At 41.3% G+C, this 5,937-nt stretch overlaps 1 long non-coding RNA gene across 1 annotated transcript; it reads right to left on the minus strand.

The window, feature by feature from the left end:
- Positions 1–4,375: 4,375 nt before the first annotated feature.
- Positions 4,376–5,699, minus strand: LOC147886709 (uncharacterized). The gene is made up of 2 exons (XR_015543345.1): positions 5,050–5,699; positions 4,376–4,853 (listed from the first exon to the last, which is right to left on the minus strand). It is a non-coding gene; the product is annotated as an uncharacterized LOC147886709 (long non-coding RNA).
- Positions 5,700–5,937: the final 238 nt, after the last annotated feature.

Here is a 5,937-nt window from a genome sequence, read left to right on the forward strand (position 1 = left end):
AAACTCTAAGTATTCTCTTAGTATTTTATGGCTTCTTGCATTTATATCTCTACTCTTACATTAGAGAATGTGGTTGAGTCTACGATTTGAGCTGAGTAGGTATACACTTTTGCAAGCCTAAGAGTAGCAAAACAAAATCATCAGATGACTCCATGTCCCTCCCACATCCTCAACATAAAAAATTAGTAGTTTAGATGACATGTACCAAGATCAAAGATGCACGAGCAAGAAGGTGGAGAATATGACTTTGGAGGAGTCGATCGCTAAGGCTTGAAACTCCAAAGATGGCACATGCATAGCTCCACATCTCCAAGTTGGTGTAGTCAATGTTGAAATCGTGGGCATGTTGCCAAAAGAGTGTGGAATTAACTTGCTCTGGTGACCATCTGCTAGACCGCCACATGCCTATTGCTACAATGCTCGATGAGAGACAAAACCTCCTTTTGTAACAACAATTTACACTCTCAACATTGCCATGGCACCATCCGTGGCCGCTACTATGGTAGCCCCCACCAATGCAATCTAATCCTACAAAACACACATACCACCCTTGGTAATGCAACTTCTATACCGGTGCACCTTAGTAGATTGTTTGATACTATTGTGGGATTCTCAGTAATGGCCTCTCCTCAAGTTAATGGTACATATTGTTGCTCATGATGAGTAGAAAGAGTTTCCTGTGAACAATGATGCCATGGCTATGGATGTGACAAGGGAAAATTGTGTTTTGCTAGGTCTAGCATTGCTAAATAAGCACTCCAACAAGAAGAGTAAGAAGTCCGTTGATTGGCAGTAACAAGAAGCCATTTGCACAGTCATGGAGTGGTTCCAGAAATGGCAGCCTCCCATGGGCTGATGTTAAAGTATATACAATGAACCTACAACGTCTTCATTTTCATTAGTAAAAACCAATTTTGTAAAATCTACAAAATTTTAGGCAATTTAGTTATATTTTAGCTAAAACATGTGTAAATTTTGGAGGAAAACCATCAAAGACCTCTCCCTTTGGATATCCTAAGACCCAACTTGCAACCCCTTTGAAGATCTCTGATATCAGTAGCATACTTACCCAAAGGACACCGTCTCGTATCCTAGAAGGATACTCCCTTTTGCCAAGAGGGCTATAGTTCTCGATAGAATGATAAGAACTATCTCCAGAACTATGGGTGCAAGCATTTACTTGCTTACAAAAGTCGACATGCACTCTAAAATGATAATCAACAAAGAATTCAATCTGTCTCTTTAATAGAAAGAGCCTAAGTAGATAATTAGTCAGAGCAATCTACTTCAATTAAAGTACAAAAAATGTAATGTTCAGGTCTTCAACCACAGCTCTTGTAGTTTCAACCAAAGCCTTTGTTGTTGCATTGTTTGCATTTTTTGCCTGCCCCTTTTAGGGGTAGCCTTAGTTATGATTCCTCTTTTCTCAAAGATTAAATTGATGGCTTCTCTTTTTGAAATCAGGGCTACACCCAGTTGCTATTTCTTTCCTCTTTTCTCAAAGAAAAACTCGATGGCTTCTCTTTTCGAAAGCAGGGCTACACGCAATTGCTATTTTATTTCCTCTTTTCTCAAAGAGAAAATTGATGGCTTCTCTTTTTGAAATTAGGGCTACACCCAGTTGATATTTTCTTCTGAAGGCTCCATCTCTCTCTCTCTCTCTCTTACACACACACACACAATCTTTCAATTCATCATCTTGGTAGGACTTTTGGATGATTTGTTTTTATTCACCTTGTCAACACAATCGCTTGCATTCAAGGAGACCAACGTTTAGCATATACTTGAATATGGACTGTGCTATCTATCTTCAACAGCAAGAACTCTTTGAAAAAATGCTCCTTGCCATTGCTCTTCTTGCTTCACTGATCACATCCCTAAGCATGGTTTCTAGCCGATGCAATAAGCTTCTAGCATTATACATTTGTGAGACCAATCCTCCGACCATCTATCTTGCTCTTTTCTAGTGGAAGCATCTTCTCTTCTAGATCAATACTCCAACAAAGCTCACGCTTTCGACAATGGATAGGTCAATCTCAAAGGCGCTCCCGACTCAAATGGGTAGAGCAATCTTCAAGCCACTCCCAACTCTAGAATCTGCCATTCTAAATTGACACTTTTGTTGAGGTCAACAAAGTTCCAGATCCACTCATTTGGTTTCACTTGTTCAGGGTTCTGGATTGGGGTTCTAGATTCACTTTTCCATGTTTACTTGTTCCAGCTTGAGGTGTTTATTCTTTGATATTTTATTGCCAAAAGTTACTTCTACTATGTTTGTGAGTGATGCACGTTAAAGGCATATATTTCCAAAAGCTTTTTTTTAGTGTTTTGACACTTGCTGAAAACAAGGTATAGATTAAGTATCCCAACAAATTTCCAAGAACATATTTTATATTGTTTTGTCAGTTTCTAAAAAAACAAGGTATAAATTGAGTACTCCAGCAAATGGAAGGGATTACAAGAACATGAAAAATCATGGAACTCAGAGACTATTGTGCAAAAGTACTCCACATATTTTGCCAAACTTATAATGACCACTGCTTTTTCGAGCCCCTTCTACGACACCCACAATGATGCCAACTAGGAGTTGGGTACCTATTGCATGGTAAGTCCCAAGCTAGTGATGACAAGTAGGACCATAGAGAAGGCCCTAAGGAGTGGCCAAACGATTGCTGTTGCTGGAGCTAAAAAATGAGCATGAACCAAAAGTGCAAAACCCAAAGCCAACACCCAAAATGAAACCTAGAAGAAGTAAAAAACCCAAAAATCTAAAACTTTAAATAGGCCCTCATGAGATGAGCTCATGATACCAAGGTAGTGATACACCATGCTCAATAATCCAATCCATCAATGGGTGCTCCAAGTCATACAATTAGGCCAAAGAAATATAAGTATACAGGTATATTGACAACTTATCTTGTCACACAAACGTGTTGAAGCCTCCATGATTGTGGCCCCCTGTTTAAAGTTAAAATACTCCAAATGTTAGTTATGGCTCTTAACATAGTTAGATAGCATTATATTAAAATACTCCAAATGTTAGTTATGACTCTTAACATAGTTAGAGTATGCAAGACCCTTGTGCAAGACACAATGAGGTCTTCTTTAAAAAATATCCAATGCCATGATTAAGAAGTATGCATTGGATATTACTTTAAGAAGGCCGCATTGTGCAAGGCACTTGTAATCAATCCTCTCTAGAGAATTCTAGAAATTAGAACCTAACCAAAAAAAATAGCCTACAAAAAAGCAAGTGAAGGTTCAACGGGTTGTGTGCCCTCCTCCCCTCCATAATTTTAGCAAGGGGAATAATCTAGAAAGATAAGAGTGAGAGAAAAGAAAAGATAGCAAGCAACATTGCAAAATGGGACTCGTCACCACATCCCACCATACGGGTTGTGGCCGCCGTACAGCCGCTCTTTCTTGCTAGCAGTAGGGTTGCTGCTCCAGTGCATGGTCACCAACTCTAGCCCATGGCCAACATTTGTAGCACACTCCAGCCCACGACCTCCATCTTTGCATGGAGTTTCTCCCAAGCACTGACGTGGCCCACAACCCGCCCTCAGCCCGTTGTGAGTCAACCTGGTCCTTGGGCACAAGTCAACTCCAGCTATCACCTTCATCGAGCAAAAGAGACCCCGGTAAGCTCTTGTACCATGGGCTAGCATAGTGTGACCAAGCTAGCCTCCAAGCCTCTTTTTTGAAGGTCTTGCCAGTCCTCTCAAGAATATGAAGCGATGAAGGTAGTCCCGAGTTTGTGGAGTGCTTCAAAGACATTTGGTGGCTCACTCTTTCTCTTGGCAGCTTCCCATTGTGCATTCCATTACCCTTTCGAAGATTGAGAGCTTGCTTGTGGAAGAACTTCGGGGATGTTTTCCTACTTTGTTGGGACAAGTTCTTGGTAAACTTTCCTCTCGTGCGTGCCTTCTTTTCCCTTTCTTTCTTCTTCTCCTTCTATTTTCCCACCACCTAGCGGGAGGTGCAGTTTATTCATTGCTGGTTACTGGGACTTTTGGTGGTGACCTTTGGTCTGGCTAGAGGGGGCTCTATGGCAACACCCTCGACTCCCCCAGCTGTCAAATTTGTTCTTTCACCAGTGGATAAGCAACAAGTACAGCAGGCAATGAACCTCATGCAGGACAGGGAAGTCCTAGGCAGGATAGTTGGCCTCACTCCCTTGAATGACAAATGAAAGAAAATTGCTCTTCCATGAATTCCTTTCAAGGATATGCTGTCAAAGTTTAATCCTTTCATAAAAGTCAAAACCCGAGAACATCTCTGCATTCCGCTATGGAACAAGCGCCACAGAATTGCACATAAACAAAACTCAATTAATTGCTCATCGAAATATTCAAAATTCAACCATCATGCGGGCTTTATAATGTTCGTTGATTTAGGACGTCCATTCGCCTCAACCAAAATAAAAACTAAGGTAGAGAAAGCTATCTTTTGTTGCGTTCTACACTAATATGCAAGACTACGACAAAATGCACAACAACATCCACCATCAGGAAATTGGACAGCATGCATCCTTCATCACGAGCTTCCTACGCTCACGGATTTCTACTTTCATCAATGAAAACCAATGGAAATCTACCGTAGTCGTCGTTATATGTGCAGCAATATGTCCATATGCGGTTGTTGGAAAAGTACGTACTTGCACCAGAGAACGTCAAATGTTCAATAGCGTTAAGCGAACCCACACCTTATTGCGACTACTGACGAACTCACAAAAGGGTCCTTATCTTCTGCATAAGCCTGCTTAGCCGCTAAATGGAAAGCCTCCGCAGTGAACTTAGCCGATTTGTTGATAGCCGATTGGGCTTTCAAGTGGGTATCTTTTGGTGGTTTTCCTGCAGCAGTCACCATCAGAGGGGTTGTGTACAAAACGGCAGCAACAATACATCCAAATTCATCTCTTTCGCTGGGCTTGGTGACTCTACAAATTACAAGCCTTACAAATGAAACATGCACCTTCAACGAAATACAAGTCTATCATTCAATTCCATCATGAACAAAGTACATGGTTTTCATGTGTAATCCACCTACCATCAAACACAGAATTGTCTACTTCCCTCTTCGATTGTATGCCCTTCCCATACCTCTTCTCCAATTTTGTTGAAACCATCAAAGCCAATCAAAAGAGCACGAATAAGCACGAGTTCGGAAGTGAGAAGAAGACAGAATTACAGAAGTTGAAGTAGAAGCAAGAAGCAAAAATACCCCTCCGAAATGTGTTTGTCTTGGTGTCCATTGCCTTGGGTGTGGTCTCCATATCTACCATCTCAAACCATGAAGCATGCAAGCAGCGCAACCAACACAATACAAAACATACAAACAACGAACCCAAATTTATAGGCAACCCACACCCATCCCCCCGTCTGTGCCACCAGGTCCATCGAATCGTCTACAAAATCCCCACCTTGAATGTACGGAATGAATGAACACCTCATGCATGGGGAGAAACCTTATTCTCTACACAAAAGCCGGTAGAAATTGAAAGAAGAGCTGCCACAGCTTTATTTTGCCTTCAATCTCCATATCCTTGTGCAGAGCCGACTTTAATCATGAAATCCTTTTGCTGAAGAAAGCAACAGAGCATTCTCTGCAAACCGCATTTGTTGCATGCAGAGACCCAAGGTATGGCCAAGAGACATTATCTAAGAGCAAACCCATTCCTCTCTAAAAATCGTGTTGCATGCAGAGACTCGAGCTCTGGCGAAGAGTCATTGAAAACAAGATGGAGGGAGATATAAACACATTTAAGGGGGAGGGTCCCTTAAACACGTGGCAAACTTGAACCACCGATGATGAATTTTCACGTATCATCGCATCCTTTAATCCAAATTAAATTATTTTACCTTTCAAAGTAGGACAACCCATCGCTATACCCTTCCCACACATAGGGTATGCCAAAAATCATTCATTCATTACCGA

Source organism: Dipteris shenzhenensis, chromosome 24 (assembly GCF_047967505.1).
Source record: "Dipteris shenzhenensis isolate YYH24624 ecotype China chromosome 24, Dip_SZ_1.0, whole genome shotgun sequence".
Taxonomy (NCBI): Eukaryota; Viridiplantae; Streptophyta; class Polypodiopsida; order Gleicheniales; family Dipteridaceae; genus Dipteris; species Dipteris shenzhenensis.